Raw genomic sequence first — 11,206 nt, 5'->3', positions numbered from 1 at the left:
TACAGAATCCCCAAACCTCTTTGGGCAAGCACTAGAGAAATTATTGGGGCAGTTCACCCCTGAGGAAAATGTTCAGATCTTACAGTATGTAGATGACTTATTCGTATCTGGAGAAGAGCGAGGCTGGGTCAAAGCCACTAGTGTTCGACTCCTAAATTGCCTAGGAGAAAATGGCCTAAAGGTATCCCAAGAAAAACTACAATTTGTAGAATCTGAGGTGATCTACCTAGGTCAAATAATTGGAGAAAGATATAAGAAATTAAGTCCTGAAAGAATCTCAGGTATCCTGTCTATCCCAGCTCCCAAGACGAAGAGAGATGTAAGGAAGCTACTAGGCTTGTTTGGTTATTGTAACCTGTGGTTAGATCAATACACTAAAAGTGTGAGGTTCCTTTATGATAAATTAGTAGACTCTGAGACTATAAAATGGACAAAAGAAGATGAAGAACAACTACAAAATTTGAAAACGAAACTATCCTCAGCACCTGTTCTAAGCCTGCCTAAACTTAAGAAAGAGTTTAACCTCTTTGTGAGCACAGAAAGAGGAATTGCATATGGGGTATTAACTCAGGAGTGGGGAAGGCATAAAAAGCCAAGAGCCTCCCTCTCAAAGCTACTAGACCCAGTACCTGGAGGATGGCCAACTTGTCTGCAAGCAATTGCAGCAGCAGCCATCCTAATAGAAGAAGATCAAAAGTTAACTCTGCAAGGAAAAATTGCAGTCCATACCCCCCATGACCTAAAAACGGTACTAGGCCAAAAAGCTCAGCAGTGGTTGACTGATTCTAGAATATTGAGGTATGAAATCATCTTAATGAACACAGGTGACCTAGAGTTAGTCACCTCCAAATGTCTAAACCCTGTAGTTTCTTGCTGGAGAACCCCTGGCTGATCTAGAACATGATTGTATTGAACTCATAAATCTACAGACCAAAGTGAGAGAGGATTTAGAAGATGTACCCCTACCATATGGGAGATCTCTTTTTATAGATGGGTCCTCAAGAATAATAGTAGGGAAAAGAGCCTCAGGGTATGCTGTCATAGATGGGGAAAGCATGACAGTCGCAGAAAAAGGGAAACTACCCTCAAATTGGTCAGCCCAGTGTTGCGAAGTCTATGCCTTGAAAAGAGGACTAGACCTATTAGAGGGAGACCAAGGAACTATTTACACAGACTCGCAATATGCGTTTGGGATCATCCATACCTTCAGAAAAAATTTGGGAAGAGCGGGGCTACCTAAACTCAACAGGGAAGAATTTGGTGCATGAGAGGCTGATAAAACTAGTATTAGAATCCTTACAAAAGCCCACAGAGATAGTTGTGGTGCACATAAAGGGACATCAGAAAGGACATACCCATGAAGAGGAGGGAAACAGATTAGCAGATCAGATAGCTAAAGAAGCAGCCTCAGACACAACAAGCCCAGTAAAAGCTTTTAGAATGGAAGTAGGACTAAGTAGAGATGGAGAAGAGCCAAGGTTCAGTGAAAAATAATTAAAATTAATAAAAAACTAAGATTACATCAAGGGGAACAGGGAGAATGGTTAACTCCAGATGGGCGTAAATTCCTAAATAAAGCCCTAGCTCGAAGAGTGCTAGTAGAGTTACATGAACTGACACACTGGGGAATACAAGGTTTGTGTGACCACTTTTTACGGGAAAATTTATGTATTGGAGTATATGATCTGGCAAAAGCAGTCACAAGAGGGTGTGCAATTTGTTTGAAAACTGACCAAAAGGTAATGAGAAAAAGAGCACATGGGGGAGGAAAACTTGCTTTAAGACCTTTCCAGAACATACAAGTAGATTTCACTGAAATGCCTTCTGTGCAGAGGTACAAACATTTACTAGTGATCGTAGATCATCTCACTCACTGGGTGGAGGCTTTCCCAACCAAAAAGGAAACCGCTCAAGAAGTTGCAAGAATAATCTTAGAAAATATCATACCTCGATACAGGCTAGTCAATAACATTGACTCGGACTGAGGTCCACATTTTGTTGCTCAAACTTTGCATCAAATAACAAAAGCCCTGGGGATAAGGTAGAGATTGCACACCCCATGGCATCCTCAGAGCTCGGGAAGGGTAGAAAGGATGAATAAAACTCTTAAAAATGTAATAACCAAATTAATTGAAGAGACAAAAATGAATTGGCTCAAGTGTTTACCTCTCGCTCTCTTGCACATCAGAACAAGACCTCGGTCCAACATAGGGGTTTCTCCTTATGAAATGATGTTTGGACTCCCTTTTCTAATCACCCCTTTCAGTACTGCAGATTATTTAGAAGGGGAGGCAGCAACTCAAAAATATTTAAAAATCATAGGAAAATCCCTAGAAGGCCTCAGAAAGAAGGGATATCTTCCCCAGACCTCCCCTCTGGATACCAATGCCCACAACATCAGTCCTAGAGATTAGGTGTTAATAAAATCCTGGAACAACACCACTCCACTAACCCCCAAATTTGAAGGACCTTTCCAGGTGTTACTCACCACACACACTGCGGTGCGAACCCAAGAAAAAGGCTGGATCCATATCCCCAGAGTAAAAGGACCAGTGCCACCCCCAGATGCCAGACCAGACCCAACAAGGTCACCCAACTCCTCTTGTGCATAGACGGTAATTAAGGAACCAGAAGACTTTAAATTTACTTTAAAGAAGACTTGCTAGAAGCTGATATACAGTAAGGTGGTAACCGCTTTTGAGTTAAGGTACCATGGTCAAAGTTTAAGTACTTTGTAACTATTTAATAAGAGTAAGTGTCCTTTAGAGGGTCACCCAACCCACCTCCTCTTGTGCATAGACAGTAATTAAAGAACCAAAAGACTTAAAATTAGCTTTAAAGAAGGCTTGCTAGAAGCTGATATATAAAATTAAGAAAATTACCCAAAGAAGCTAACCCTCAAAAGCCAGAGACTGTAAGTTGATGTGGGCTTAAGCCCGATCAAAGAAATAGAGGAGGGATTTGTTATGAACAAAACAGCCTGGCTGGGACACTTGGCTCGAACTAAGTACTGACATTGAAATGTTAATTAGCTAATCACTCCTGGGAATCACCTACACCCCCACCCAAACTAGGACGAGGATGAAAAATAAGCCAGTGGAATCATGGGAGGGTGTTGGGGCGCGGCATGCGCTCCGAGCCGCGGCACTCCGAGCCGTGCTGTGCTGGGCGGTAAGGGAAGAGAACGGGCGGCCGCTTTCCCCCGCAAGCTCTGCAGTTTCAGTTCGTGGCGCGCAGGGACAGACGAAGGCGACACGGGACTTGGGGGGAAACGAGATGGTTTTATTCCATGAGCCCCAAGACCCCGGCGGGCGGGGGGGCAAAGGTTTTATACAGAACTCAGGAGGACGGGTGTAGGAACAGTAACCAATGAGGGAATAGCAGGGGAGGAGTTTAGGGCAGAACTAACATCTGGAAGCTGAGGAGGGGGCTAGAATGAATGACAGGGAAGGTTCTAGGGAAAGGGGCAGGGAAAGGGAGGATTGGGGGGGGGGAAACAGATATTAAACAAATATCAAATGAAAGAAAAACACACCACCGCATCTCCCTCTTTTTCTTTACAAAAAGAAGGAGAATTTTGTGGTTTAAGCAAATTAATAAAACATGCAAATAATATAAAATCATATGATAATATTGTAAATTACTTAAAGGATATGAAAGACACATTATTGCATTTATAGGGCAGGAAGAGTAGTAACAGCTTAAATTAGACACAAGACTGCACAAAACTTGCTGTTTTGCTGCTCTGAGTAACAATCTAAAATAATGTAAATAATGTAAATAATTGAAATAGAATGAAATAATTGACAGAAATTAAATTTTAAAATTTAATTAGAATGATTAAAATTACAATTATCTAATTTAAATAAAATAATTAAATGGAATTATTGGAATTAAATATAATAAAAAATTAACTAAATATAACTAATAAATTTTTAAATTTCGCAGCAATGCAGCAAGCCTGAAGCGATATAGTAGCTGAGTGATTCTTGTAGCAATAATGGTTAAACACAGCCTTTAAGTTAAAAAATATCAGAAAAGACTGAATTAATTATAATTACAACAAAACAACTTAATATAAAATTAAATTGTAACATTACATATTATTAAAAAAACATAAATTGAAAGACATTAAAAAATGATAAACTAATTGTGATTACAACATATGAAACATATAAAAACTTCATCTGGAATATATAAAATTGTTTTAAATGAGAGTCCAAATTAAGGGTACAAAGCACAGCAGGATTTGTGACTTCATCTGATTTAGAATTTGCTGCGTCGCGGCGTTTGCGATGTTCAGCTTCTTAAATTTTTAAAGCAGAGTCAGCGGATAACGGCGCTTGTCTTAAAGCAGAGTCAGCGGACAGCGATGTGGTTTGTTCAATTTGAATGTCCGTTTGAGAGGTGGGCATAATATCTTGAGTATTAATTAACTGGGATGGTATTTCTTTCTATAAAATATAACTCAACAAACAGATTATTCAAAAATAATCAAAAGCAAAAAGAGGAATTTGTAGTTAAATAAAAAGGAATATTGGGTAGGGTACATTAAGGAATAGGGTAGGGGAATCAGACAATCACTTAATTAGTGATTGCCATGATTAACAGGGGGTATCGGTAAGGGGTGGACCGGGGCGCCGCCATTTCAGGGGGAAGACAAAATGACGGATCCCCAGTCCCGGGTTTCGGCTCCATTTCCTCGGGAGAAGATCCCTCCCGACCCTCCCCCCGGAGGACGAGCCCGAAGAAGGATGGGGAATATCCAACCCCGCCTCCCCACAATAGGGACTAGCCTCGTGCAGGGACGGTGCAGGGCTATTGGGAGAGAGATGGGACTGGCGGGAAGCCAGGGGCGGAAAAGAAGGGTCAAGGCGGGAAATGGGTCCCGAGCGGCGTGGCCAGCGCCATCTTGAGAGGGGGTGCCAGATACACTGCACTTGGCCTGAGCAGTGTCCGGCAGGGCACTTGGGGCGGCTCGGCCACAGCAATCCCCAAGGGAGGATAGGAAAGGGTTTTAGGAAAGTCCGAGGGGATGGGGATATAGGGAGCTTCACAGAAGCAAAAAGGGGAAATTTATAGGAGGGGGGGGGGGCCGCCCGACGCAGCTGGATGTCGGCGCAATGCGTGGGTGTAAAGGGCCCCTTTTAACAACGCTCCTATAGCTAACGTGTCGCCCTCTTAGCTGATCCCTACTGGTGTCTTTTCTACCCCCTCCGTCCAGCCCAGAATGGGGAGGGGAGGATAGAGAAGACAACTTTTTCGAGGAGAAGAAAAAGCGATCTAATCTAGGTCCCCACAGAAGACTAGGCGAAGGATAGCACTCAGTGCTAGCTTCTCCCAGAAAAAGAAAACCCACCCGCTTGCCAGGGACATGCACGGCTACAGCCCCAGTCTGGGCGCAGACGGGGGTTAAAACGCGAGAAAAAAAAAGGTGGCAGACCCAGCCGTCCGTCGGGGCGACCCCCACCCCGTGTAGCCCACCTTACCTTGCAGGCTCGGACGGAGATGGCTTGAATCTTCTCCTCGACTCGATGGAAAAGTCGCGCTAAAAACTGGGGATGTTCCTTCCCGGTTTTGGCCCTTCCGGAAGCCTGGGTGTTCCCGTTAAACCAAGACTCGTCCCCGAAGCCTTGGTTTCGGCCACTATCAGCCTCCGGTGGTCTCACTGCAGATGCTGACCGAGGAACTAACCTCTTCTCGGTCAGCCCCTCTTCAGGCTCCCCCGAGCCGCTGCCAAAACCGCCCTCTGTGTTCTCGGGTAAGTCTGCCCGCCAAAAAGCTCTGCAGCCCGGCTGCCCGTGCAGCGCGGCTGCTCCCGGGCGGGTAGATGGCGAGAACAAAGAGGTCCCGGAGCCTCAATCTTTTTCGCTCGGCGCTCAGCTCCTCATAGCATCAGGCAGAGCTTTTATGGCCGTAGATGTTCCTCTTCCCTCCTTCTTCTTCTGTGAGGCGGGCGCCCCCACAAATTTGCCCGTTTTTTTTACAAGACGAAGGAGGGAACCATCCTCTCGCTACCAGATGTTGGGGCGCGGCATGCGCTCCGAGCCGCGGCACTCCGAGCCGTGCTGTGCTGGGCGGTAAGGGAAGAGAACGGGCGGCCGCTTTCCCCCGCAAGCTCTGCAGTTTCAGTTCGTGGCGCGCAGGGACAGACGAAGGCGACACGGGACTTGGGGGGAAACGAGATGGTTTTATTCCATGAGCCCCAAGACCCCGGCGGGCGGGGGGGCAAAGGTTTTATACAGAACTCAGGAGGACGGGTGTAGGAACAGTAACCAATGAGGGAATAGCAGGGGAGGAGTTTAGGGCAGAACTAACATCTGGAAGCTGAGGAGGGGGCTAGAATGAATGACAGGGAAGGTTCTAGGGAAAGGGGCAGGGAAAGGGAGGATTGGGGGGGGGGGAAACAGATATTAAACAAATATCAAATGAAAGAAAAACACACCACCGCATCTCCCTCTTTTTCTTTACAAAAAGAAGGAGAATTTTGTGGTTTAAGCAAATTAATAAAACATGCAAATAATATAAAATCATATGATAATATTGTAAATTACTTAAAGGATATGAAAGACACATTATTGCATTTATAGGGCAGGAAGAGTAGTAACAGCTTAAATTAGACACAAGACTGCACAAAACTTGCTGTTTTGCTGCTCTGAGTAACAATCTAAAATAATGTAAATAATGTAAATAATTGAAATAGAATGAAATAATTGACAGAAATTAAATTTTAAAATTTAATTAGAATGATTAAAATTACAATTATCTAATTTAAATAAAATAATTAAATGGAATTATTGGAATTAAATATAATAAAAAATTAACTAAATATAACTAATAAATTTTTAAATTTCGCAGCAATGCAGCAAGCCTGAAGCGATATAGTAGCTGAGTGATTCTTGTAGCAATAATGGTTAAACACAGCCTTTAAGTTAAAAAATATCAGAAAAGACTGAATTAATTATAATTACAACAAAACAACTTAATATAAAATTAAATTGTAACATTACATATTATTAAAAAAACATAAATTGAAAGACATTAAAAAATGATAAACTAATTGTGATTACAACATATGAAACATATAAAAACTTCATCTGGAATATATAAAATTGTTTTAAATGAGAGTCCAAATTAAGGGTACAAAGCACAGCAGGATTTGTGACTTCATCTGATTTAGAATTTGCTGCGTCGCGGCGTTTGCGATGTTCAGCTTCTTAAATTTTTAAAGCAGAGTCAGCGGATAACGGCGCTTGTCTTAAAGCAGAGTCAGCGGACAGCGATGTGGTTTGTTCAATTTGAATGTCCGTTTGAGAGGTGGGCATAATATCTTGAGTATTAATTAACTGGGATGGTATTTCTTTCTATAAAATATAACTCAACAAACAGATTATTCAAAAATAATCAAAAGCAAAAAGAGGAATTTGTAGTTAAATAAAAAGGAATATTGGGTAGGGTACATTAAGGAATAGGGTAGGGGAATCAGACAATCACTTAATTAGTGATTGCCATGATTAACAGGGGGTATCGGTAAGGGGTGGACCGGGGCGCCGCCATTTCAGGGGGAAGACAAAATGACGGATCCCCAGTCCCGGGTTTCGGCTCCATTTCCTCGGGAGAAGATCCCTCCCGACCCTCCCCCCGGAGGACGAGCCCGAAGAAGGATGGGGAATATCCAACCCCGCCTCCCCACAATAGGGACTAGCCTCGTGCAGGGACGGTGCAGGGCTATTGGGAGAGAGATGGGACTGGCGGGAAGCCAGGGGCGGAAAAGAAGGGTCAAGGCGGGAAATGGGTCCCGAGCGGCGTGGCCAGCGCCATCTTGAGAGGGGGTGCCAGATACACTGCACTTGGCCTGAGCAGTGTCCGGCAGGGCACTTGGGGCGGCTCGGCCACAGCAATCCCCAAGGGAGGATAGGAAAGGGTTTTAGGAAAGTCCGAGGGGATGGGGATATAGGGAGCTTCACAGAAGCAAAAAGGGGAAATTTATAGGAGGGGGGGGGGGCCGCCCGACGCAGCTGGATGTCGGCGCAATGCGTGGGTGTAAAGGGCCCCTTTTAACAACGCTCCTATAGCTAACGTGTCGCCCTCTTAGCTGATCCCTACTGGTGTCTTTTCTACCCCCTCCGTCCAGCCCAGAATGGGGAGGGGAGGATAGAGAAGACAACTTTTTCGAGGAGAAGAAAAAGCGATCTAATCTAGGTCCCCACAGAAGACTAGGCGAAGGATAGCACTCAGTGCTAGCTTCTCCCAGAAAAAGAAAACCCACCCGCTTGCCAGGGACATGCACGGCTACAGCCCCAGTCTGGGCGCAGACGGGGGTTAAAACGCGAGAAAAAAAAAGGTGGCAGACCCAGCCGTCCGTCGGGGCGACCCCCACCCCGTGTAGCCCACCTTACCTTGCAGGCTCGGACGGAGATGGCTTGAATCTTCTCCTCGACTCGATGGAAAAGTCGCGCTAAAAACTGGGGATGTTCCTTCCCGGTTTTGGCCCTTCCGGAAGCCTGGGTGTTCCCGTTAAACCAAGACTCGTCCCCGAAGCCTTGGTTTCGGCCACTATCAGCCTCCGGTGGTCTCACTGCAGATGCTGACCGAGGAACTAACCTCTTCTCGGTCAGCCCCTCTTCAGGCTCCCCCGAGCCGCTGCCAAAACCGCCCTCTGTGTTCTCGGGTAAGTCTGCCCGCCAAAAAGCTCTGCAGCCCGGCTGCCCGTGCAGCGCGGCTGCTCCCGGGCGGGTAGATGGCGAGAACAAAGAGGTCCCGGAGCCTCAATCTTTTTCGCTCGGCGCTCAGCTCCTCATAGCATCAGGCAGAGCTTTTATGGCCGTAGATGTTCCTCTTCCCTCCTTCTTCTTCTGTGAGGCGGGCGCCCCCACAAATTTGCCCGTTTTTTTTACAAGACGAAGGAGGGAACCATCCTCTCGCTACCAGATGTTGGGGCGCGGCATGCGCTCCGAGCCGCGGCACTCCGAGCCGTGCTGTGCTGGGCGGTAAGGGAAGAGAACGGGCGGCCGCTTTCCCCCGCAAGCTCTGCAGTTTCAGTTCGTGGCGCGCAGGGACAGACGAAGGCGACACGGGACTTGGGGGGAAACGAGATGGTTTTATTCCATGAGCCCCAAGACCCCGGCGGGCGGGGGGGCAAAGGTTTTATACAGAACTCAGGAGGACGGGTGTAGGAACAGTAACCAATGAGGGAATAGCAGGGGAGGAGTTTAGGGCAGAACTAACATCTGGAAGCTGAGGAGGGGGCTAGAATGAATGACAGGGAAGGTTCTAGGGAAAGGGGCAGGGAAAGGGAGGATTGGGGGGGGGGAAACAGATATTAAACAAATATCAAATGAAAGAAAAACACACCACCGCAGGAGGGTGTTTTGGGGATGAAAAACACCCCAAAATGAAAAACAGGGGCACAGTGAAGGGGCCTGGATGGGTGTGCTGGTTGGGGAAAAGGGAACTCCATCCCTAGTCTGTGTTTAAACTGTCACTATAACCTGCAGAGGACCAGATTGGACTGGGCTGTGGGAAGCAGACACAAGGAATCAGACAATCTACCTGGTGTTACCAGGAGGGCAGGAAAGGGATAGCTGCTGCTGGATCTCGGCAGCAGGCTCTGCACATCCCCCCACCCTGCGGCTACCAGTGTGCCAGGAGGAAAGGAGAGAGGATGGTCTGCTGATCGGGACTGCAGATACAGACTGGACACCTCTTCACCTCCGGCTACCAGTGTGCCATGGAGACTCCAGGGACAGACTCTGCACGCCTTCTCCCCCTTCGGCTACCGGAAGAAGCTACAACACCCCCCTGCCGAGCTGATTTTTTAATAAAGAGCTGAACACTAATAAAGGCATAAAACCTGTTCATTTCAATCAGGAACCTTCAATTTATACTTGGGGCATAGAACAGCAATACCAGCCCCTCTCACAAACTCTTAATTGCAATAGTACTCACACAAGGTGCCAGCCTCTCAATGCACCAAAAGCTCTCGGGAATTGCCTGCAGGCTATTCCATTTCTCACTTTGCCATTTCTCCTTTATTTAAACTCTCTTTTACAAAATCTCAGTTATTTCCAGTTCTCTTCCCGGACAATCTAATTAAAGCATTGTTTCTACTGACACTTACTTTGCTGCCCTGCAAAAGGCTGTGACTGTTACAGCAAAAACTCTGATATGCACACAAACATAAAGCCCCCCTCCTTATCTCAAATTCACAAGAATCAGGGCTTAAGGTTCTGTGGGCGTGTGAGAACCCCAGCCTTGCTCTGGGGTCTCCTATGGTGGTGAAATTTCTCCTTCAACCCGTGCTTCCAAAGAAAAACTCCGCAGGCTTTAGCTGTTCGGTCTCAAGGCAGTTTATTGCTAGTTATCTAACAGATTATGTTCTTGGACTGCGGCTATTTGATCAGCGGCCTGGGTAGAGGCACACACACACACTGACATCCTCTCTATCTGCTCTCTTCTTCATCTCTCCCCCCCGCCCAGGGCTGCTGCTATCTTTTATAAGATATATTACGTATAACATGTTTAGAATTATTCCCCAATACCTACTACCTACATTGCCAAGTGTTTTTCTACTCTAAACCAATCTGTGAGTGCCAACATCACCAAGAACATGGAGGTAAGGAAAAAGAAGGAGGAAGAACAGGATCAGCCCACTTTCCTCCATCTTAGAACTTCTGACCCCCATGTACAAAGTGAAAACCCCCCTGTACAATACTAAAAAAATTTCCCCTCTACTTTGTAACTACTTTTACTATACTATCTAACCTTTTGTGACTGCTTGTTCCACCTCCAAAGTTGGTAATTCATTCCATGGCTCAAACTCAAAATCACAGCTGTTTTTCAGCTTTCTGCCAGGGTCTAGAATGCCTCTGACCAAGGCCTGGAACCTCTAAAAATGTCTGAGAGACATTTTGAGTTCCCACATGGGGGAGGAATTCCTGGAATTCCTCTAATTTGTTTTACCACAGTTAAACATAAATCACCATACTGTAGCTCTTCTGCATAAAATGCTACACTTGTTGCAAACAAAATCATAAAATCTCTACAAACGCAACCATACAAATCCGGGAATCAAATTACCACAATGCAGGGGAATAACCACACAAACTCACTGGGAAAGGTGGTATCTCTTGAAGTGTCCACTTTTCTCAACACAACACAGCATCAGCACCTATCCATATCAGCTTCCTCTGGTCCCCACACACTC

At 45.8% G+C, this 11,206-nt stretch overlaps 2 long non-coding RNA genes across 2 annotated transcripts; both read right to left on the bottom strand.

The window, feature by feature from the left end:
• Window positions 1-3,261: 3,261 nt before the first annotated feature.
• LOC146763200 (uncharacterized) lies at window positions 3,262-5,895 on the bottom strand. Its single transcript, XR_014952610.1, has 2 exons — window positions 5,490-5,895; window positions 3,262-4,454 (listed from the first exon to the last, which is right to left on the bottom strand). It is a non-coding gene; the product is annotated as an uncharacterized LOC146763200 (long non-coding RNA).
• Window positions 5,896-6,170: 275 nt separating this feature from the next.
• Window positions 6,171-8,805, bottom strand: LOC146763199 (uncharacterized). Its single transcript, XR_014952609.1, has 2 exons — window positions 8,400-8,805; window positions 6,171-7,364 (listed from the first exon to the last, which is right to left on the bottom strand). It is a non-coding gene; the product is annotated as an uncharacterized LOC146763199 (long non-coding RNA).
• Window positions 8,806-11,206: the final 2,401 nt, after the last annotated feature.

This window comes from Lonchura striata, chromosome W (assembly GCF_050655825.1).
Source record: "Lonchura striata isolate lonStrDom1 chromosome W, ASM5065582v1, whole genome shotgun sequence".
NCBI classification, from domain to species: Eukaryota; Metazoa; Chordata; class Aves; order Passeriformes; family Estrildidae; genus Lonchura; species Lonchura striata.
This window is presented reverse-complemented; position numbering and strand designations above follow the sequence as displayed.